The 24753-nt window shown below is 43.6% G+C and overlaps 2 long non-coding RNA genes across 4 annotated transcripts in view; one reads left to right on the top strand and one right to left on the bottom strand.

The window, feature by feature from the left end:
- The window catches only part of LOC123365612, a 119978-nt gene that overhangs the window by 94803 nt on the left and 422 nt on the right, over positions 1 to 24753 (top strand). For all 3 annotated transcript variants that reach the window (XR_006577659.1, XR_006577660.1, XR_006577658.1), the window contains 3 exons: positions 9356 to 9466; positions 18966 to 19001; positions 22075 to 22193. This is a non-coding gene — a long non-coding RNA (uncharacterized LOC123365612). The remainder of the gene's footprint in view (positions 1 to 9355; positions 9467 to 18965; positions 19002 to 22074; positions 22194 to 24753) is intronic.
- On the bottom strand, positions 130 to 5418 carry LOC123365614. Its single transcript, XR_006577662.1, has 3 exons — positions 5325 to 5418; positions 4896 to 4952; positions 130 to 434 (listed from the first exon to the last, which is right to left on the bottom strand). It is a non-coding gene; the product is annotated as an uncharacterized LOC123365614 (long non-coding RNA).

Consider the following 24753-nt stretch of genomic DNA (forward strand, 5'->3'; position numbering starts at 1 on the left):
CCATTCCCAGCTTCTGGCAACCAGAGGCTGGGGACACCATCCCTGCCCATCCTGGCTAATAGCCATTGATGGACCTATCCGCCATGAACTTATCTAGTTCTTTTTTCAACCCTGTTATAGTCTTGGCCTTCACAACATCGTCTGGCAAAGAGTTCCCCAGGTTGACATACCAGAATCATAATCATTGGTAGAAGTATCACAGGATAGCCTAGAGACACTAACTGAGATCTGGATCCCCATTGTGTCCCAAAAGGGACTTTAAAACAAAAAAAGAAGCAAAACAAACTAAAGGTTGTGTGAGCCAGGGAACATGTGAGCGCTGCTGACTTTAGCAGATGTCTCTGTCTAAGCTGATCCAGTTTCACTAAAAGAAACTCCGTTAATGCTGGAATAGTGTGTCAGTTGGTCTGTGATGGACATCCAAGGGCCCCCACCTTGCAAAGACAAAACACAAGTAAAGGATTAAGTTGCCACATTGTATTTTTGTTTTTATATTAATAATGACATTTTTAAACCACATGTCATCCTATTTACGTGCTTAAGTGGTCACATTATACATACTAAGGCTCAAAACTAGTCTCTAAAATCCCAAATTCTTCAGCTACAATTCCTTAACTACTAAGCTTCTGGAGGATGCAGCAGCCTTGTGTTCATTTCTGGCTACAATGCTATTTGTGCCAAGCAATGCATTAAAAATGTCAGCCTTCAAATATATATATATATATACAGTGATGAGCTGCCAAAATCTTAACAACCGGTTCCCTATAAAAAGTTCTGATTTAAAGGGGGGGTGGAAGCGGAGGAGGGGCCGGGGCAGGGGGAGACATACTCGTGGGACCGGGGGCCCCTGCAGGGCCTGGGGAAAATTGCCCCCCGCCAGCGGCCCTGGAGCTTGCAGCCCCGCCTCTTACCTTGCCAGCAGCTCAAAGCAGCAGGACAACTCAGGAGCTCAGCTGGCCACACTGCAGCTGGGGAGGAAACGGGGGAGGGGTCAGGGGAACCTCAGCCTTCCCCGCTGAGAATCCTGGGAGCAACAGGATGGTCCAGCCCATGGACCGGAGTTCTTTGCCCACCCCCTGGCCCTTTAACAACCGGTTCTCCACGGTGGGCTAATTTAAGCAACCGGTTCTTGGGAACTGGTGGGAACCCGCTCCAGCTCACCACTGTATATATATAACGTTTGCATTAGCAACAAGAGACTTGAAAGATTTGGTTGTTGGGTGAAATCCTGTCCCATTGCAATCAATGGAAGTTTTGCTGTTGACTTCATTGAGGCTAAGACTTTACCAGGTATGTATTTGAACGTATTCATATCTTTCAGTAAAGAAATCCATCTGAAAACACCACAAGAAAAGGCTTTCTTGCTAGATTTCCAGTATTTCCTGGTTTCAGCTGATTGGAAAGACTGCAAGAATTGTTCCTGTATGATAATTTGGAATTTCTGCTTCTGGTAGCAGCTGAATCAAGACTTCAGCCCCAGAGCACCCACGGAGTCGGCATCTATGCCATGGCATCAACATTACAGATCAGTTCAGTGTCCAGAGGAAGGCAGGGATACATACACACGTTCACATTACAATAATTTTGCATTTCTGTAGTATTGCCCACCTTAGGATTGCAAAATATTTTACAGATAATAATCAGTCGATCCTCACAACTCTCTTGCAACAAAGGCAAGAATTATTTCCACATTTCTCAGACAGGGAAACCAGAGTTTAAGGCTGAATCTGAATTGTTGAAGTCAACAGGAAGGTTGCCATTGACTTCAACTGGCGCAGGACCAAGCACTAACGTGATTTTGCCCCAAGATCATTTAGCAAGTAAATGGCAGAACTGGGAAACAGACTTCAGACTCCTGGCTCTGTGCTCTAAACAAGCTCCCTCTTCCTGAGTGCATGTAGCAGAGCGGGAAGCAGCCAGGTCAGAAATAGCTCAAGTAAGCAGTTCCATGGCACCTTGCAGCAAGATCAATACTAGGAACAATGCCGTTCAGATCCTCCAAGAGGTCAGTCTACCTCAGAGAGGTCAGAGCTTTACAATGAAAGCACAAGGGCGTGACTGTGCCAGGGCACATGCTGAGACAGTTTGGCACAAACAGAAAACCTGGCCTGGCTTGGAGCCACCTAGTTTACACTAGGGTTAGGGAGCTGGGGAAAATGCTATTTCAATCAGCAGGGCCTGGGATCCTTCTGAAATGAGGGGTTTTACAAGGAGCAGGTTTGCTGCTGTGGATTATAACAGCTGGGGCCAAGCCAGCACAAGCTCTATCTCTTTGTTTTCATTGGCACTGAGCTGTGTATAATCAATAGCGTTGTTTGGACAAAGGGGAAAATACCCTGTTGAACAAAGAGCATTGATTGCTCAAATCAGCGCCATTCTTTTCAAAACAGAACAGTCATCAAAATGAACAAATTAGGCGAAGGCAACGGTCTTGTTCTCATGCAAACGTCTTTACGTCTTTAATTCGAGAAAAGTAAAGGATAATCATCATTTGCATTTGCAGCCATGGGATGATCTCAAAGCATTTAAAAACACTATTGAATTAATCCTCTCAGCACCTTCCCCCTTGTCCGGGACAGCGGGAAGCATTATCTTCACCATTAATCATGTGGGCAACTGGAACAGAAGCGGCAAGTGACTTGCCCCAGTTACCCAATGACTCAGTGGAAAGGCTTGAAATACAACCCAGGTGGTCTGGCTCCCCCTCACCTGGTAGAATACGTTCTAAGACCGTGTATTTCTCCAAGCTTTCCCTGAGAAATATGATGCTCATTAAATGCATTTTGGGAAAACAGGAGATTCTGAGATAGGAATATGATGTGGGTTCAGAAATTCAGGGTCTGGGGGGGTTTGACACCAGATTTGGGATCCAACTTAGTGTGGGGGTCCACTTCTCTCTATTCTGCAAGGCTTCAACACTGCCTCATCTCTCCCATGGCCTCCAAATCCCTCCGTATCTTTCAGACTCAAGTCATGGGGTCTGTCAGATCCAAAAGTTGACAAGTTGTTGAGCGATATCTATCAAGCAGCTTACAGGAGGACCTGAAAATCTGTAACATATTCCTGGTTAAAACATGCAAGAAAGTTCTCACTTTTCAGGGCTCTTGAATTAGTTTCCATTCTGATGAGTGTCATATCCTAACCTCCTGAAAGAGAAGAACAGCCTTTTCCTGGGGATGTCATACTTAGCTTGTCTGTAGAGAAGCAGGATACTAGATTGATGGGGTCTTTCCAAAGCTATAATCTGCTTAACCCCAGATAAAATTTGCTGGCCAGACATGTATTTTCCTATTGTCAGAAGAAGCTCCATTGTGTGTTCAGCATGTAGAATAAAGACTTCATTAAACAGTAATGGACACGGACACTCTGGAGACTATAGTTGCCACCAGTCTCAGATTTGGCAGTGCTGGTGTGCCTCCTGCCAAGTGTCCGACAATGGCTTGTGATACTGTGCTGTTGCAGGGTAGCATGATGGTCCGATATCAGGACATCATCATGATGCAAACATGGTATAAACATGGTATAACTGGATAAATTCATGGTGGTTAAGTCCATAAATGGCTATTAGCCAGGATGGGTAAGGAATGGTGTCCCTAGCCTCTGTTTGTCAGAGGATGGAGATGGATGGCAGGAGAGAGATCACTTGATCATTGCCTGTTAGACTCGCTCCCTGTGGGGCACTTGGCATTGGCCACTGTCGGTAGACAGATACTGGGCTAGATGGACCTTTGGTCAGACCCGGTACGGCCGTTCTTATGTTCTTATGGTATCATGGTGTGATGGCTTTGTCCTGGAAAACAATGGTTAACTCAGGCAACCTACATGGAGAGTAATGACTAATGGCCTAATTCACTTTCCCTGGTTTTACACTGGTCAGTGGAAGTACTCCTGGATTTACAGGGGTGTAAGTGAGAGCAGAAACAGGCTCTAAATTATGGACCTAACAGAGGGAGGCATTTATGTTCTGCTTCATGCCCGTTCCCTTCATGAGGAACTATGGAACCCTATGGAAACTCAGGCGGTAGTTACTGCCTGTTCCATTTGTTCCTACTGTCCGCTGTGGACTTTATGGGCTAGACAGCATTATTATCATCTTTATTTGGGGATTTGCTCTCGGAGGTTTCTGTTTGTACCTTGCAGCTATAGTGCATCTTGCTTTAATTCTCTCATCTCCTCCCACAGATGACATCATCTGATGTAATGAAGGCTCTTTTCTGTCTGACTGGGCTAGGCTGAATATTGGTTGGCTTTGGTCCCTGAGGGAAGCAGGTGTTTGCTCAGAGCCATTCCATCCCCAGAATTAGGCTGGTCAAATCCCTTCAACTTGCTGCATTTTTTGTCTGAATCGAAACGAGATTTGAGGGTTCTGAGGAGCAGGTGGGATATGCTGATTATCTGAATCCTTGTTGTTTGAGTGCATGATGAGTAGTTTTTTTTTCTTTTTCTTTCATGTTCACATGATGTTTTACACTGATTTCCCCTCCACACGTTTATTGCCAGACAGAGCGATATAATGGACACTGTGAATCTCACTCTCAGGGGCTTTTGTAAGAGCTTGATATGGCCGGGCTATGAACTCAGTGAGAGGCAATGTGTATATCTAATCCTAAAATACAAGAACAGGCTTCTTCTTGGATTCTGTTGAGTTTGCTTAATGTATGATTGTTTATTGTTTGCCTGTGTAATTATGCACACAGGGTTTAGTACAATTTGAAAATATTAATGAACATGATAACATTTTAAATAATACATCATATAAAATCCTCCCATAGCTTAAAGGAACACTGTCAACATAAATTCACATTGAGCAGGAAAATAAAAAAAGATTTTCCCTTATCCATGCTACTTATTATCAGTGTTATAACCTACTAGGTTATTTGCAGTGAAAGACTTACCTGGGGGCCTGATTCACCAGTTTTACACTGGTTTAGTGGAGTCACATCAGTATAAATCTAGTGGAATGTAAAAATAGACATTAAATTAGGTGAACACTGGTGAATCAGCCTTTTTACAATTTGAACTATTGGTTTATGTTCTGCAGGTCAGCCAGGGTGGGCATGAAACTGCAGTGGTCAATTTCACTTTCTGACTCTAGTTATTTTCACTTTCTGGTTCCCCTGCACTGGTGTATAACGCTGCAGCATTTGCAATTCCACCATTGCAGTGGGATCTTTAAATTAAAAAAGAAAGTTTTTATGAATGTTTAATTAACTAAGGCAACACATCTGATCTCTATCAGGGTTTTCTAATTCCTCCCCTTCCCGTATTTTTGCAAAATCTAAATGTTGGGCCTAAACTAAACTAACAGCCCTTTAATCACTTACCAGCTGGCCCTGAGAATCCTGCATTATTGACCCCAGGGCACTCCATCAGCTGTAAGAAGGATCTGGATCAGTTAAACATTCATCCAAACTCCCCGTAGACTTCTTGAGCCTTGTATGCACTATGAACGATCAGTGGGAGCTGGTGAACTGGAACGTCTTTCACAATTTTGCAAGGAAAATACAAACTGGTTAAACCTGGATGTCAGCTATAGGGAAATCTCATCATGGTGACAAAGCTGGAACACTAGAATTTGGGAAGTTATGGCAGCAACTATTTCACTTTTCAAGGAAGCATTTGTTTTTAAATTAATACTGCCCCAATTCTGACACCAAAGGGCTGATGAGGGAATTGCTGCATACAAGCAACAGCCATTGAGGTCACTGGGAGCTGCCTGTATGATGTGGCTGCATAACTGAGCACCATATGTTCACCAAAAATAGCTCTAGCGCACGACCGATGCATTTTCCTTCAAGTGCAACCAGTGATCAGCTGCCAAAATTTGAGCAAGGGGCTTCCTCAAAAATATTCTGCCTCAGTCAGTGATACCTGTGACATTTTGTGTAAAACATTCCAGCCACTCCATGTTCATGCACCATCCTCAAGTCCATCCTTTCTTCCACTGCTGGCTCTGCACCTCTCCATCCAAGATGCACCTTCCTCGCCATAAGCTCATGGAGGCTCCTCTAGGTAGCTCCAGCAGTAGTGGTGGTGGCAGGTGAGTGTCCTGTGTTAGCAGCTTGGCCACTTGAGTCGCAGGAGCAGTCAGCAGCCATGGGAATGGAGAGATTACGTGGATGTAGCGAGTTCCCCAGGCACTCCCACTGGCACTGGTAGGGTTTGCAGGAGGGGAGTCCGGTTGGTAGCGTCTGCGGCAGCTGCAGCACAGCAGCTGCCTGAGTCAGCTCAGTCCCAGCCAGAGACAGCTGAACATTTTAACAAGCTGAATCAGGCATTGCATTTTGGGCCTGTGAAACATTTTTGTGCCACCCACCGGCCGACCATTGTTTCTTGGAGAAACAATGCGAAGACTTTGAAGAGAGCTGGAGCAAAAGGGAAGAAGGTGGTGGGCAGTGTGTGTGTGTGAGAGAAAAAATCCTGAATTCAGCTTTCCATGAGAAATCTAAAAAAGTATACCTCTTTGGAGAACTTCCAACCATGATTTGCTTTCCCACCTTGTAGATCCCCCACCCAGTTCATGCCTTTCTCCTGCAACAGAAATAACTATAGAAGTCCAAGTACAATTAACCAAAGCTTGGTTGGAGCTTAGCACACCTAGGAGCCTTTCTGCACGTCAACCTGGTCTGCCTTTGATAGGTTCCTTTGTCTCCATCCATTTCTCCTCCACAACCTGGCCAGTCTGTTTGGACATGGCGCATGTTTGTTGTAATGATCTCCCATTGTGAGGTGAGCCGGGCATACTGGTGCAGATATACAAATAAGAACAGACTTAAACCTTTAGTCAAAAATCAAACCCAAACCCAAATCATTTAGAATTTTTAAAAAGCTCCAGTGACATTTCTTTTCATTTTTGTAGTTCTCAGAATTGCCTAGTTGTGGTTGGGACTGGAAGCAGAAATGATGAACTAGTGCAAAAAAAAAAAAAAAAAAAAGTCCTCTTGGCATTTCCCTCTGCAGGACTAGAATCAGGAAGCCCTTTAGATGCAATGGTGTGGATGCAGTCTAAAAACCTAAGTAGAACAGAGGACCAGAAATCTCCAGAGAATGCCTCTTCTAACGTCTAGCTAATCCATTTTCCAGATACCTGAGGACTAGATCATTTGATAATATCTCAGCTTCTAGGTTTTTACCCCAAACAAATCTCAGAATCTTTTTAGGGATAATTCAGAAGTGGCCCTTTATTAAAGGCAGTTCTAAGGGAAGTCTCCGTGCTGTGCAGTCTGGTTTGTTCAAACTAATGATTTTCCTGATGCATGCAGTGAAACCAAATGGTATTGATCAACTCCACACCCCACCTCCTTGCAGCTTTGCAATATTACACAGAGCTTCACTGAGAAAAATGATTCATTAGTGGATGCTATTGATTGGAGGTTGTGATTAATTCCTTCCTCCCTTCGGGTGCACCTCTGTAATAAATTCACTCAATTTAAAAATCTTACAACCAGTAGGCCCAACCAACTGAAAGGAAGTGACACTTAACCCTCCAGTCCTGCTCCTTCTTGTGGTCGAGAGATTTTCTGCCTCATCCGTATCGACATGATAATACATAGCACTTGTACAGTGCTTTCCATGAGGGCACGTTACAAACACGAACGTATTTAGACTCCCTACCCCCTGAGAGATAGGGAAGTACTATTGTCCCCATTTCACAGATGGCAGTAACTGAAGAACTGATTGATAAAGTGTCCCAACAGGCCGCACAGTGAGTCAGTATCAGAGCCTGGAATGGAGCCTAGATCTAGAGCCCCCCAGTCATGTGACCTAACCAGTAGACCACACTGCCTCCACTTTGCTTTCTGTTCCCCTTCATTCTTGCTCTCTGGCCCCTGCCTATCCCTTTTTCTCTTGTTCACTACAGGACTGATCCAAAGATGGACAGACTCCCATTGACTTTAATAAGCTTTAGATCAGGCCCTGTTTGCACTCTTCCTCTAGTGCTGCTTTTGAGTGAAGCAAGGCAAAATCAGCACTGGAGAACCAGACCGAAGCAGCAAAGCTGATCGCTCCATAATGAAGGAGCAGGAGTAGTGCTCCCATTCGAATTCTCAGTGTCAGCAGTAGGCAAGGAGCTCTCCTCCAAGAACATTCCTGCCTTGGGCAAGTATTTCTATTCAAAACAGAAGTTAAACAAAATAAACCCATGCATGTAATACAGATACAACACAACTACAACCACACCTCCTTGGCTGGTGGCTTCCCTGGCGCTAGAGATGAGCCTGAGTCACAAAGCTCAGATCTGGATTTTGGTTTGAGCCGATCTTTAACTAGTTCAACTAGTGCGACGTCTCAGCGGTTAAGAAACCACGCTCCAGATAGTAGCTCGATTCACTCCTGCACCAATGGGAGCAGCCATACCCCATGGGAGGTCAGGCAGTGTTTGCAGTGCCATCCTCCTCGGAGACTCCACCAGTCAGGGAAGCTTTCAATGTCAGATTCATAGTTGCTTAGAGTTTAAATCCAGAAGGGACCATTAAATCACCTAATTTGACCTCTGATAACTTGCATGCAGTTATCTCTGTAATGAGCCCCATAACTATAACTTGTGTTTGGCTAAAGCATCTCTTTCAGAAAGGCATCCAGTACTGAAGACATCAAGAGATGGAGACTCCACCACTTTTCTTGTTCCTATGATTAATCTCCCTCACTGTTAAAAACGTGTGCCTTGTTTCTAATTTGAATTTGTCTGACTGCAGCTTCCAGCCATTGGTTCTTGTTATACCTTTCTCTGCTTGATTAAAGAGTCCTTTAGATTTTCTCCTCATGAAGGTACATATACACTGTAATCAAGTCACCCCTCAATTTTCTTTTTGATAAGCTAAACAGACTGAGCTCTAAGTCTCTCACTGTAAGGCATTTTCTCTGAGCTCTCAAATCATTTTTATGGCTCTTTTCTGCCCCCTCTCCAGTTTTCCAACATCCTTTAAAATGGACACCACAACTGAATGCTGTCTGCCAGTACAGGTCTCACCAATGCCTTATAGAGAAGTAAAATCACCTCCCTACCTCTACTCACTACTCTCCTGTATAACATCTAAGGAGCACATTAGCCCTTTTTGCCATAGCATCGCACTGATGCTTATTCACTCATTGCTTATTCCCCTAGATCCTTTACAGGGTCACTGGTTTCCAGAATACAGTCCCCCATTCTGTAGATACGGCCTGCATTCCTTGTTCCTAAACATATAACTTTGCATTTGGCTGCATTAAAACTCATTTTGTTTGAACGGGCCCAGCTTACCAAACAGTCTGGATCGCTCTGCATAACTGCTCTGTCATCATCATTATTTACCATTCTATCAATCTTCATGTAATCCGCAAATTTTATCAGCAGTGATTTTATATTTACTTTCAGATCATGTTGAATAGCATTGGATCTAGAACCACTCACTGTGGAACCCCACTAGAAATACCCACATTTGATGACGATTCCTCATTGACAACTACTTTTTGAAAACTACAGCTGGTTAGTTCTTAATCTGTTTAAGATGTGATTTTTTGGATATTGTATAGTGCTAACTTTTTCGTTAGTATGTCGTGCAGTATTAAGTCACACACCTTACTAAAGTCTAAGTATGTTACAGCTACACAGTTACCTTTGTCAAACAAACTTGTAATCACACCAAACAATTAAATAAGGTCTATTTTCCATAAAGCCATGTTGACTGGCATTAATTATATTCCTATCCTTTAATTCTTTATCAGTTGAATCCTGTATCAGTTTTTCTGTTATTTTGCACAGAACTGATGTCAGGCTAACTGGGCTGTAGATACCCGGGTCATCCCACTCACCCTTTTTGAATATTGGCACAACGTTAGCGCTTTTCTAGTCTTCTGGAATTTCCCTGTATTCCAAGATTTATTAAAAATTAACTTCAGCAGCAAAGAGGTCTCCTCAGCCAACTCTTTTAAAACTCTTGGGTGCAAGTTATCTAGGCCTAATTATTTAAAAGTGTTTATCCCTAGTAGATGTTGTCTAATATCCTTTTTAGTTATTAATGAACTGGAAAATACTTCATCATTCTCATGATACAAAAATATCATCCTGCTTCTTTCCAAATACAGAACAGAAACATTTATTGAGCACTGCTGCTTTTTCTGCATCATCATTAACAATTTTACCCCTCTATCTAGTGATGGGGCTAGCCCATTGCTAGGATTGCTTTTGTTCCCTACATACTTAAAAACCTCCCTATTGCACAGATGGTGCTGTCACAGGGAATCCCTTCACCTTGCCTGCAAGTACCACTGCCTAGCCTGTTCTTGTGGTCTCCCAGTCACAAGCATGTGCAGACTATTTGTCTTTCACCACATGTGCACTTAACCTTCAGTTTCAAAGCACAACAGAATGTACCACAGGTTTACAGCAGGAGGAGACTTGCACACAGCTTTCTCTCCTCTCCTAGGCTCAATCACCCTCTTGAGCTCCCCTTCACTTCCTGTGCCTCCCAATTACTGAGCCAATAGCCTCATCAGCCCAGCAACTGCCACCCAAGTGTCAGTAATCCCTAATAAAAAGGGGTTATTTGCCTTCAATTCAGCCTGCAGTCTTCCCCGTGCTGCAGCCACTGCAGTGACCAGGGTGCTACAGCTAGCACCCACTCACAGGGGCACCACAAATTTATTTCTCTGTGTTAATATTATTGTAATCTTTCCTCATGTTTAAATATTTGTAGTTTAATGCTTACTTTTATGTGTGTCATTTTCAGTAACTTTACGCACACATTATTCTCTAGATTGCTTAAATTATAGCATAAGTGCAGTTTAAATGGAGCCCTTGTGCTTATATACTTCATCTCACCCTGATTTCCTTAAACCTTCTATGTGGAATATAAAGTCTAAGTTACACTGCACTTATTTTTCTACAGATCAATTGATTGAAATAAAAAGTACCTCTTCCCTCTGCACAGGCATGCCAGCAAAGTGGGGATGAAGCATGGTCTAATGCAGTGTTTCTCCGTGGACTGGTGCCAGTCCCTGAGATCTCCATGGCACAGTTTAGGAATGCAGCCAGTATCAAAAAGGTTCAGAAACACTGGCCTAATGGATAGGACTGGGAGTCAGGAGACTATCTAGGTTCTATTTCGAGATTTGCCACCGACCTGCTGAGAGACTGGGGCAAGATGCTGGCCTGCGCTTTCCTATCTGTTAATTGGGGATAATGACACTTTCTTTCCTCTATGAAGTGTTTTGAGATCTACCCAAGAGAAGGGCTTGTATGGGTCTGATGCAAAGCCCACTAAAAGTAATGGGAATCTTTACAATGACTTCCGTAGGCTTTGCATCAGTCTCTGTGACACTGACAGTCAAACGATACTGATTTTTATTTAGTGTGTTGGCAGAAGCCTCATGCCTGGTTGTATGTGTGGATCCCATCACACACTTCACAGTGTTATGACACATCATCTAAGAGGACACAGCGCAATGGGATACGTCAGCTATGAACTGTGCGGTTAGCTGAGAAGTCGAGTTCAAGATCATTTATAAACAGGAAGCTGGAGTTGTTGGGTTTGATTTTGTCTCTTTAACTCACGCCTAAGACACTGGTGGTTAGCATTTACGATAACCATTTTTTCCAAAAGGTAATGAGTGGAATAAGTGAAGAGGAAAGCTGAAACCAGGAAGGGTCTGGATCCAATCTGTTATTCGCTCCTCATGGAAAGATCAACTTTGGTTCAGAACTTTCCAGCTGGTAAAACTTTCACTCTGTAAATTCAATGTGAAACCAAATGTGTTTCTTTAAACGGATCCTCTGCAGACTTTCAAAGATGCAGGCAGGTCAGATGTATCCAATTAGCCAGGGCCTGTGACAGCACGCAAGGGCCCTGAGGGGAGGGAAAGGGAATCTTCCAAAGCACATCTCGCATGCACTGAGTTGAGCTGCAATATGTTCGCTCCTTGGGGTGAAGCGCAGTGAGCTCAGGGAAAGAGTAAACAGCAGTCTGCGCATGGAGCACAGAGAGAAGGATCCTGTGGTGGAATGGTTTATACAGTGCAGCTAGGTGAGTAAGAGCCAAATTCTGCTCTTGGATATTCACACGTGGCACCCGTTGGTGGTAATGTGAGCCCCACACATGCATCCGAGAGCACAGTTTTGCCTAAAATGATTAAGTAGAGCAGAGTGAAGAGCCAGGGATTTTTTAAAAATACTCTACTTGACTTATGTGAGTTGCTTATGTTTTATGAGGCCTAAAATTTCTGGCATATTAGGCCAGACCCTGCAAGTCCTTCCTCAGGCAAAATTCTCATTGATGTCAGTGGAAATTTTGACTTAGTACGAAGTACAGGATGAGCCTTTAAGTCCCCTTCTTCACTCCCAGTGAAGTCAATAAAAGTTTAATTGGACCTTTAAAGAGCACTGTCCTTTTACACACAGACACCTTCCTCCGCCTCCAGGCCCCTCACCAAACCTAGCTCCTGGCTGGTGCTATCCTAAAGAAGTATGATTGCTAGGGACCCAGTTCAGATAAAACGGGAACTTACAGGAAATTTAAAAGAGGAACTTTAACCTAAAACTTAAATTGAATCCAGGCCTATTTTGAATGTCAAAAGTTTTAGTTTCTCTGCGCTGGCTGGAGCTGGAAATGCAGAAGTGACACAAGACAGTTTGCACTCTTGGGATTTCTGGACCGTCTGGAAGTGGCAAACACTGAACATCTTGTGAACAAGTATGTTTGTGTGAGACTTCTAGCCCAACTTTGCACAGCTAAGACCTCCACATAGTTTGGTAAGGTTCCACCTTTACGGGTGTTTTCTAACTCTTTGGAGGATCATCCCTCACTGCTCAGTGATAGGCCCAAGTGACTTTGGTCAGATCCGTACTTCCCTAAATGTAGGAATTGGGTTCCAGGGTTCCAGCTTAGCCCCCTATATAGCTAGGAAAACAGTTGTGAAGTTTGGATCCAGATACAAACTAGCTCAAAGATCTAGGGTGTTTGGATCTGGGGTCTAGCTCTAACTTATTGCAACAATAGGATGCTGATCCAAACTTCCTCCAGGAAAAGGGGAGCTCAGAATCAGGGATTTGGAGGTCAGCGTACCTCTATTGCTTACAGCCTCTGCTTTGAGATTGTCCACCAAATAAAGAAACAAGTTGAAAGCTTTCCAAAAGTACAGAATAACACTATGCTTTATAGTTACACGGAACCTTTCAGCCTGAGGGATCTCAGAGCATTTCACAAATTACATGCATACTCCGCCACTGAAATGCAGCCTCCCTGGGATAAAGGCCAGCACAGGATACTGTGCAAGAACAGGAGATGAGGTGAGAAAAGGACAGTGAGGAAAACCCCTATTGTTATGGCATTATAGTTAACAGCCATGCAGAAAACAGGCACAACTTTGGTTTGTAAGGCCTCAGTTGAAAGAAATGTGAACAAAGATGGTCTTGTGGTGAAGGTGCTGGTCTGGAACTCAGGAAATGGAGGTTCTCAGCTCTGTCACAGGCTTCCTGACAAGTTACAAGTTACTGTATCTTTCTGCCTTGTTTCTGATCTGTAAAATGGGAATATAGTAACACTTCCCTGCCTACCTCACAGAGGTGCTGTGGTAATAAATCCATTACTTAAAGCCAGTCTCTCACTGATAGAGGTCAGGATGAGACCTATGCTAGGGAGCCAGATGATCCCAAAGCTGCCTACTGTGGATTTTGTACAACTTCCTCTGAGGCATCTGGCACTGTCCACTGCCAGAGATGGGATACAGCACTAAATGGACCTTGGATATGATCCTGTCTGGCAATACCTTTGGTCCTATGCATATGATGCATTCACATACCAAGGAGCTGGGGGGCCACATACATAGATTATAGAAGTGGAGACGTGAGAAGTGCTTCTGTAACAATAATACAGACAGTATCTCATCAAGCTGGCTGATGAACAGAGAGGGGCAGATAGAGGCTACTAATTTGCTTCAGTTCACCTGATAAATATAAATATATCTCCCGAGATTAGTTCTCTGTGTAAGCATCTTACCTCACAGCTGTCTGACAGCAAAATCAGGAACAAAGAATCAAAGTATAGGTGTCTTTGAGGAAAGGCTGAACACGGCTTTACATTTTAGATGAGCTTTAGGTTATAAAAATAATAAAACCAAACATCTTAATAGAAAGATCAGCTCTAAGGACAATAATCCGGCCAGACAACAGCAGGATGCAGAGAGACCTGGGGAATGTTTGATGTAAAATCAAGGTCGTGCCCAGAAAATCAGAGACAGACGTTGAGAGCGGTATGTGAACCATTAAAAATGAAAGGAAACCTGAGACAAGCGGCTCTGAAAGCTGCCAAAGACGCCGCTCTCTCTGTTTGTGCACGCTGAAGCCCCCGCTTCCTTCTGAGTCTGGCAGAGTGGCGAATGCCGCGGTGTGGTACTGTCAGAGGAAAGGAAACCCAGAATAGAAACAGCAGGCGAGTTAAGGAAGTGCTTTAAAAATTCCCTTCTGGGCATTAATCTAGAGGGAGGGGGGAGTTTCATGCTTAGGCTCCAGATCCTGAGCCGCAGTGACTGAACACCTCGTTCTACCTACAGAGCACACACAGAATGGGCAGCAGGGCACTAGCTTCCCCAGGGCCTCCAACCCTGAAAAGAACAACAGGAGAGCGTGTCAGTCCCCGGTCCATTCAGACCTTAGCCTGGGGTAGTCCTTTTTTTTTTTTGGTCCGGATCCACATTTCTTGGTCAAGACTCCCGAGAAAATAATAAAAAAATAACAATAATGATGATAAATAAAAAGATTTCGGGGTCTGTTCAAAAGCACCTGGTGGTCCAGATTTGGCCCATGATCCGCCTATTGACTACCCCTGCCTTAGTCTCTCTGCTGGGACTGCTGGAGTGCAGCGTGCTATTGGACAGAGACCAAACTCATTTTCACACTGGGTCAGACAGTTTGCCCTTCCCCTTGAGACCTTTCACAAGCCTGCCCTCCCTGTTCACCCCTTCTTAGGGGCCGGTGAGACTGAACTTTGAAGTCAATAGTTTTGCCATTAACTTCACTGGAAGAAGGAGCAGGGCCTTCTATCTTATCATGTCATCCCTATTCCACTCTGTCATCAATACCAACCTCATTGCCCTTAATATCGTTGTGCTTTCTTCCTCCCTTCCCATCATGGCATATCCTCCCTGAACTAAGCTATAAAACCACTACTCTGTCCTCCCGCCAACCCCTACTCAAGACCCACTTCTACACTGATGTAACCACCACTTGGGAATGACTAAGTAGCCAGCCCACAGGGTCTCCTAATATTCATCTTATGTATTAGTTTCTCTCTTATAATGTCCCATTGAGCTTTACATATATGCACGTTTCCATTTTACACACTGTATTTCAGGCTGGCTTTTACCGCTTACCCATTCCTTGAAATTCCTTGTTTCATTTCTTTCCCTTCAAATCCTGGATTTGCCATGAATGGAGTTTGCGATCAAAAGCCTTTAACCTGATCTCTGCCATGGTTAAAGTCAACATTTTCTTTTGTGTCAATATTTTATGCTTATTTTTTTCCCTGGTGAACTGGCAAAACAATCCAACATCCCTGCTGGAAACATTAGCTTAAATGATTTAAAGTCTTCCAAGTCTGTCCTAAAGCTTCAGAGAGCTCACACGCACTGTGATCTAAGACATAATGAGCTCATGGAGCATGTTTATTTTGGCTTTGACCCATTTGACATAGTGTTATACCAGCTGGCAAAAGCATGTCAAATGACCACAACTGACACAAACCACTGATCCTTAAGTACAATATTAACCAACAGCTTTTGACCATGGGCATTCTGCCCACAGAGAAAGCCAAAAACAGTTCCTTTATTTGTAAAAGTTTACCAACAAATTATGCCTCAGCTTTATTGCAGTGGTTTACCTCTAATAGTTAGGGTCACTGTACATTGCATAAAAGATCCAGCTAACTTTGTTGCAGGTGCTCCCTGTGGGGCTTTCTGAATAGATTTATTTTACGTAGTTTTATACTTCAGCCGGGGTCACTATAACTGTGGGGAATGGCAGGACCATATCCAGGGGAGCTCAAGCTTCAGGGTGCCTAGGCCAACATAGTTTTTATTAGACAGTAGTAATGGGCAATCTCACATTGGACACTATGTTGGGATCTTGTGTGGTGACACTGCTTCACCATGTGATGACCTTGTGTCACATGACATGATGATGTACTCTCTCCACATCCTAAGACGGGATATGACATAATGCCACTTTACTGCAGGTAGGCTGTAAAAAGCACAGTAAAGCTGCATTGTCTATTATTTGTCAGCTGTGAAGGTCCCTGAATCTTGATAGCCCCGGTACCCTTGTGCCTTGAGTCTGACCCTCTTCTCTGAGAAAATATGTTAGATTGCAAACTCATTAGTACAAGGGATTGTCATTTCTATAGCTTTGTACAGCGCCTAGCACAATGGGGCCCAGACCTGGTTTAGGTTGCTAGGCACTACCACAATATCTTTAATCGTTGTATGCAGTGTTGTTGTAGCCATGCTGGTCCCAGGATTTTAGAGAAGAGCTCTGTGTAAGCTCGAAAGTTTGTCTTTCTCACCACCAGAAGTTGGTCCAATAAAAGTTATTACCTCACCCACCTTGTCTTTCTAACAACAATGATGAGAATATGAAGTCTCTAGGATCAGTGTTATTTAATATATTCATTAGCAATCAGGAAAAGGGGATGAACAATGAGGTGGTGAAATTAGCAGATGAGAGAAAATTATTTAGGTTGGGTGAAAATTAGAGAAGACAGTGAGGCACCTCAGAGAGATCTAACAAAGGTAGGTGATTGTACTTGTCCGTTTTTGTGTACGGTCCTAGAGCGACAGATAGATAGATGCCCAGTTGTATAAATTGAAAGCAAATAATAGTGTGAAAAGCCAAGGCAGTATAATCATTGATATATGATGTAGAAGTAAACACTGGGAATCAAAATGCAGATCAAGGCATCAAGACAAGATGATTTCATTCTGCTGGCCAAATACAAATAGGTGCCAGACCTAGACTAATTAGAATGCAATTAAACAAGGCTCACCTATGCAGGCTTTCTGGGGAACATTTTGCATGTGGATCTGGTCACACTGCTCTATCAATCTGACCTATCAGTATCTACCTACTTGCCTGTCTAGGCATTTATACATTCACCACCCTGTGGTATTTGAGCACTTTCATGTCCTGTTGAGATTGACTTGACATTTAATAAATGGCTTTCTAGCCAACGTTATATCTTCCCCTTTGGTTCTTGTAATTCATTGTCAGTGAAATATCTGAAACACAAGTTTCAAAGGGTAGATTGGAATCTGGCGCATAATTTATCACTGCCTTCCAGTCCAGAAGAAAGATAGAGTTCCAGTGAAGTCTGGTCCAGGGGGCAATAATCCTTTGGCTAAATTCCTTTTTGCTTATTAAAGCTGGGTGTACAGTACTTAAAAATGTCTTATGCGAGGGTGGCTGGATCCTATCCTTGATGTGGTTGTCAAAGCCCTAATGCTGGTGTTAGAATCAAGGTTTAATGACTAATGACCAACCATATGCTTCACGGAAGCCAGACCATGCCAAAGAATAGTCGTAATGCAGAAGATTGGAAGTAACAGTATTAAATCAGCAGAACTACTTTGAACCCACTAAGGCTGCCTTGTCATATTTAAGTCACAGACATTGATAACTGGCAAAGAGGGGTGTCAGACCTGCAGCAGCCCATGGAGAAACTGCCTTTCTCAAGAATGCCCGCTGTACCCTGTTTGTGCTGGCTCAGCTCATTTGGTGTAGGGATGCACTGGGCCATAGCTCCACAACCACTTCTCTCTGCTCCCTGTACAGTTTCTAGTGATGCCCCCACCTTTTGACCGGCACTCGAGGATTGTGGCTGAACCCTCTGCAGGACTTGGGCCCTCTCCCACAACCCCCAATCAGGACTGGTTCTACTCTAAAGTTTATGGTCACGATTTTCAGAAATAATACCAAAAATTAGGCTCCTCCATTCATATTTTGGCACCTAAATAATGGGCCTGATTAAAAAGGTAGTTACTGTGTGCTCAGCACTTGTGCTCAGTTCTTTAGGCACCTAAATAAGGATTTAGGTGCTTAACTTTAGACACCTGGGTTTTTGTTTTTTTTTTAAATATTGGCCTATGTTATACTGGGTCAGATCATTTTACTGATGGGTCAGTGCAATCACATGTTTAATGCTTTTTAAAGATCAATATGTCTAGATTACAGCATGTAAAGCTGCTGGATGTGCACATTCAGCATCGTTGCTTCATGGAGTTGCGGGGTTTGATTTGCATGGCTTCACGCCCTGCAGGTTTTGCTGCATGCTCAATCCACGTGACACTGCGTGATTTGTATAGTTTTGACATAAAGCCATAAATCAATCCAGTTTGGGTGGAAAGGTTCACGAACCGTGTTGAAGCTTTTAACGAAACTGGCTTGAGTTTCGAGTTTATAATGAAACCTGAAACCAGGCAGGTTTCACAAGGATTCATGTTTCATTGTAAATATTTTGCAGAGCTGTAATAAGAACGCAGTGATCAGGAAAATACTAGGGTTGTTTAAAGCAAATAAAAAGTGCAGTACTCATGCAATTTAAGTGGAAGAAGGATGCTCTTATGAAATAGTCCTATTGAATTTAGTAGAAAATGATAATTTTTCTATGGATATTTTTAACTATCTGATACTATTTAATAGAGAATTACTTCTGTTCTATAGGATTCTCTATGATAACTACAAAATCCCATAGAAAGGATCTCATTCTTTATTAAATTCAACAATTTTTTAGAATAATTTCTATAGAACTTTGTTCAATTTCTGTAAGGCCCTATTGATTTCATTCCCATTCAATTCAATAGAGCTGGTTGAACATTTTCTGTGAAATTTTGTGTTGCTTTTTACCATTTTTTACAGTCGTTAAAATTTTTCAAAAGGTATAAATTTCAACTATATATTTTTTAAAGTTAAAAATCTAACAATATTTTTCTTCATTTTTCAGACGGCTCTAAAATTCTATATGACTTTCTTATAAAAGGTAAATCTAAAGACCTTGCCAAAAAGTCTGTTCTTGCAAGAGTCCCAATTTATTTTCTAGACTAAACAGGCTAAAGTCACCCCCACTTTAACTTCCCTGAAGTCAACAGAACTCTACATGGGAGTAGACTGGATTAAGGGTTTGGAGAGCTTCAGATAACCACAAGTCAGACCCACCCCCCAAATTGCAAATGAGACTCCCTCCAAAAAAATCATGAAATTGGCTTCAAAATCGTGAGCTTTTAAAGGGTAAGAAGTTTGTGGTTCTTTTTATTTGCCTTCTGGTTTTTGAGCCTTAAGGGTTCATGTTTTTAAGTTTTTCCCTACAATAATGAGGGCTAGAAACTTAGGCTCTGTCTACACTTAAACTGCTACAGTGGCACATCTACAGCACTGTAGAAGTACCACTGTAGCACTTCACTGTAGAAACTACCTATGCCAATGGAAGGGGTTCTCCCATTGCTGTAGTTAATCCACCTCCCCAAGAGGCAGGAGTGAGGTTGACAGAAGAATGATTTCATTGTCCTAGTGCTGTCTACACTGGAGGGAGGGGGGTCGGTTTAACTCTGTCACTTGAGGTATGGATTTTTCACACCTCTGAGGGACGTAGCTGGATCAACCTAACTTGTTAATGTAGATTTGGCCCCAGGTTGTTGTTTTTTTTAATGAAAGCTGAAGGCTGTCCTACACTGAAAACTTACATTGGCACAGCTACACGGGGGGAGGGATAGCTCAGTGGTTTGAGCATTGGCCTGCTAAACCCAGGCTTGTGAGCCCAATCCTTAAGGGACCATTTAGGGAATCTGGGGGGGAAAACCAACCAACCAACCAACCAAACAACAAACAAACTGTCAGGAATAGTACTTGGTCCTACTAGTGAAGGCAGGGGAGTGGACTCAATGACCTCTCAATGTCCCTTCCAATTTTATGAGATAGGTATATCTCCATACACACACACACACACCTCTCAGGGTGAGAAAATCCTTCCATTGACCTAGCTAGCACCTCTCAAGAAGGTGGATTAACTATGTCAATGGGAGAACCCTTCCCATTGCTGTAGTGAGTATCTACAGTGCCACTGTAGCAGAGTTTAAGTGAAAACATAGCCTCAGATTCTCACATAGTCACATGACTCCTGGAGCTGAGGCCTTAAGAAAAACACCAAATATGGCAAGACTTGCAATAAAAATTGTGACAGTTGGCAACATGGCTTTTGGATGCTTATTTGAACTGCTGAAACGTTTTAGGGTTGACCTTCCCTAAGGCTTACTGCACATTGGTGAGAGTCTTTATAATATCTGTTATACTTTATAATATATAGTAAGACTATATATACTGCATGTTAAGAAGCTACTACAACAAATTAGCCTGTGTTCTGCTTTAATTTAGGAGGAGGTTTGCTTTTTGATTCAATGGGAGCTAGATCAGCCCCACAATTAGCAAAAAATGCGTTGAAATCAATGCCAGTTTAGCCATTTAACAGCCAAGTACACAGTAAACAGTGCCTTGTCATCAGCTTTATGTAAAGTATCTACTTCTATGCAACGACCGCTGTTGTGGTGTAAATAGCTGAACTGCATGAAAAACATACCACTGGAGTCCCCTTGAACAAGCAGATCTTAATAACTTGGAGAAATGGGCTAAAAAAAGAGATGAATGTAAAGTGGTTTGTTTAGGAAGGAATAATCAGCTGCACAAATATCAATGAGGAATGCTGGCCAGGGCAGAGTAGGATCTGGGAGTTATAGGGGATAATGAACTGAAAATCTGTTAGCATTGTGCTTCTGCCACCAGGACCAGCTTTAGGCCAATTCAACCAATTCCCCTGAATCGGGCCCCACCCCTAAGAGGGCCCCGCGCCCAAGCCCTGGTACTGCGTACTGACAAGAGCTGGTGTACTGTACCAGGGTGGCCCGGCTTCTCCAGGGGGCAATTTAAAGGGCCTGGGGCTCCCAGCAGGGGTTTGGAGCCCCAGGCCTTTTAAATTGCCACCAGAGCCCCACTGCTGGAGCCCTGGGTAGGGCTGCAGGGCGCTGGGGGCTGTTTAAAAAGTCCAGGGCTCCCGTTGCTTCTACCGCCCCGGCCCTTTAAATAGCCCCTGGAGCCCCACTGCTTCCCCAGGGTTCCCACAGCTATTTACAGGGCTGGGGCAGTGGACGCAGGGGAGCCCCGGGCCCTTTCAATAGCCCCTGAGCCCCGGGCTGCTGCTGCTACCCCGGTGGGGGAGGAAGAAAGAGGGGGCACTCACTGTACAGGGTGGGCTGTACCCACACCCCCTGCCTCCAGCCAGCCCCGCACCCCTGCCCTGCCTGCGCCAGCCCTGCACCCCCTGCCCTGTCTCCAGCCAACCCCTGCCGCACCCTCAATGGGGGGGGGGAGCAGGGAGCAACTGGGACCCACACATGTGCACACCCTAGGGTGACCAGACAGCAAGTGTGAAAAATTGGAACAGGAGGTGGGGGTTATTAGGATCCTATATAAGAAAAAGACCCAAAAATTGGGACTGTCCCTATAAAATCGAGACATCTGGTCACCCTAGCACACCCCCAGGGAGTGGCGGGGACCCACACATGTAAAACAGAGCTCATTTCTGGTTCAGGCCCATCTTTTTAAAAAATAACTTTAGGTGGGGTTAACGTACAGCTGTATTTTCCCAGACATGTCAGGCTTTTTGGTTCTTAAATCGCCATCTGGATGTATGGTAACCCTATTGGTACAAAAAATCCATACTGTGGCACATCCCTTAAATCAGAACTTTTTATAGGGAACTGGTTGCTAAGAAATGAAAGGCATTTTTTACGTTTTTTTTTTTAGTCATCCCTGCCGGGGCCCCGCCAAAAATGTTTGAATTGGGCCCCGCACTTCCTAAAGCCGGCCCTGTCTGCCACAACAAAATAAATGCTATGAGACAAATCTTGCTTCCAGCGACATGGATGTACCTCCTGTAGATTCCAAAGCGGTTGCACCTATGAAAGCGACAGCACAGTTTGGTATATTAGGCTTTATTACGTGTTCATTCTTGAAAAATCTTACTCATGCTGGTCTAAATTCTGACTTCTGTTGTATGATTATAGGCCTGCAGTATCAGTGAAACCACCTTGGATTTACACAATAATGAATGAGATCAGAACATATTGCTATACAAGGCACTACTTGCATGACTAAAGCATTGAAGGATTGGGACCCAACTGAGGTAATTATTTTGTCCTATTCAGCAGTGGTTAGGCCTCAGAGTATTAGGTTCAATTCTGGGCACCTGTTTTAAAGAGAGGCCAGTGAAAAGTTTCGGAAAATAAGATGGACAAGGAAAGGTAATAGAACTGGACACGTCAATATAGGAGCAAGAAGACTGAGGGGAGGCATGATGACTGTCTACAGCTATATAAAGGGATGTTATCAAGACAACTGGGAATGATTGTTCTCATGAACCAGTGAAGATGGGACAAGAAATCATGGGCTGAAAGCTACAGAAGGGAAGTATATGAGTTAAATGTTAGGAAAACTATATGAGAAAGGTTAGGCAATGGAACAAGTTGTAGAAGTTGTAGAATCCCATTGGGTCAAATCCTGAGGCCATTACTCAGCATTTACTCACCCAATCAAGTCAAATATGTACCAAGCTAGGGACCAGGCAGGTGCCTGGGGCGGTCAATAGAAAAGGGTGGCAGTCCGTCCGTTGTTGGGGCGGCAGGTGTGGATCTTTGGCGGCAATTCGGCTGCGGGTCCCTCACTCCCTCTCTTCCTCTTCGGCGGCAATTTGGCGGCAGCAGCTCAATCGGGTCCCCCCCGCCCTTTGCCACTTGGGGAGGCAAAAAAGTTGGAACCGGCCCTGTCTATGAGTCCTCCTAGTGCCTGCTTTGGTCTTCTCCAGGACCTTCCTTTGCTAAACCAATATTGGTGCCAAATGTGGGGGTAGAGAGAGAGAAGGGGGCCAGAGGTAACTCACTAAAGATCCCTTTCATTCCAAATGATTCCATGCAATGCTGTTAGCTGCTTCAGTTCTGTGGCACTCTAATTTGGCCATGTTGGCCAGCAGTATTTTCCTGTTTCAAGATTTTTCCAAATATTTCTATTCCAAGTGGAGGTGTTTGTCTATTACTCTATACATGCAGAGAGCCCAGCAATGTGCTTTCAGTCATTAAGGTGAGATTCTTGACTCAATCAGCCCTACCATGGACTAAATCCTAATGACACCACTACCTGAGTACAAACATGCTCCCCTAGTCTGAGTCTAAAACAAACCTCTCCTGAAAAACCAAATAGCTGAAACATGCAATCAGTATTGGGGTAAAGGGATGTTTATTTATTTGAATGAAACCTCACTGGTGTGTAAAGGAACCATCCTGCTCTCACTGAAGTCAACAGTGGGGGAAAGGAGCAGGCCTTAACTAAGACCCACAGTTTTTAATTAGAGATTTTTCTCAGCAAATTCAGATCTGTATATGTCTCTCTCTCTCTCTCTCTCTGTCTCTGTGTGTGTGAGGCAGAGCACACACACACAGAGACAGAGAGAGGATAGTGTGTGCTCTGCAATACATTGTAACATGCTGCTATTTCCCACCACACACACACCTCCACTGACACAAGCAGGTAGGAGGCTGCCCTGTGGATAAGTCAGTAATTGACCAGAAGAAGATTAAAACCAAACTGTAGTGTAAAGTTTCTGTAGCACTGCACTCAGGGCTTCCAATCAGAAGTTTACAGACTGCCTTCATTTCATTTCAAGAGCTTAACACAGCTCCTCTGCAAGACAAAATGGCCCACTCCTTGCTGTCATCTTCCGAGACTTAAGGAGGCAATGAGAAGCGAGTCTGTTCCCTGTCACTGGATATCTCTTTGCAGCACAGCCAGGAAAGAGGTTTATTAACTTGGCCTCCGGGTTTCCTTTTTTCTGGTTACTTTGGCAAAGGGGTCTTGAATTTCTCCTTTGTTCTGCTTAAAAAATATGTATAATTTGGAGATTATGTGGAATGATTTTATCGGAATAAAATTAACTCATACAGGATTTGAAGACAATCCCTTTTCTTTCTCCCTTCTCCATGCATGCATAATCTGGAGCATCTATATATCCGAGTTCTGAACCTACACAAAGAGCGTATAGTTGCAGGGGCTGAGGCAGCTGGCACACAACCAGTCTTGCTACAGAGCTCTCAGAGAGAAAATGTTAGGTTCAGAGATCCTGCCACCATGGAAGTTAATGGTAAAACTACCACTGGTTTAGGTGGGAGCAAGATTAGGCTATGAATGAGCTGGAGTTTATTTCTTGCTGACAGAGTCCTAACCAGTCGGATGGCTAAGACACACACCCATCACCACACTGTCTTACGGACCAAACTGCTCTTGGATGCCTGCAACTTCCATTTAAGTCATATGCATATATCCAAGGATAGAATTTGACCCTAAAACTAAACCTATCAGTTCATGAATAGACAATAGTTCATAGTCTCCTCTTAAGAGGCACATGCAACTCCTATTACCGCTAATATGAATTACATATGTGCTCTGAGAATATACTCTAAAGATCTTACCATTTACGGTGCAGCTACTGAACCTTTAACATAGCTAAAACTTACAAACTGGCTTGGAACCACTTAACCTCTAGCTACGGTAAAAGGAGCAGCCACCAAATTGTTAAGTCAAATCATCAGAGGATAAGAATGAAGAGAAATACATTTTATAGCAGAAAACCAATTGCTGAAAGAAAGAACTTTTAGCTGAGCCTTTTAAGTGGTTCAGGAAAAGAGAAACGTTAA

The sequence above is a fragment of the Mauremys mutica genome, chromosome 3 (assembly GCF_020497125.1).
Source record: "Mauremys mutica isolate MM-2020 ecotype Southern chromosome 3, ASM2049712v1, whole genome shotgun sequence".
In the NCBI taxonomy this organism is placed as follows: domain Eukaryota; kingdom Metazoa; phylum Chordata; order Testudines; family Geoemydidae; genus Mauremys; species Mauremys mutica.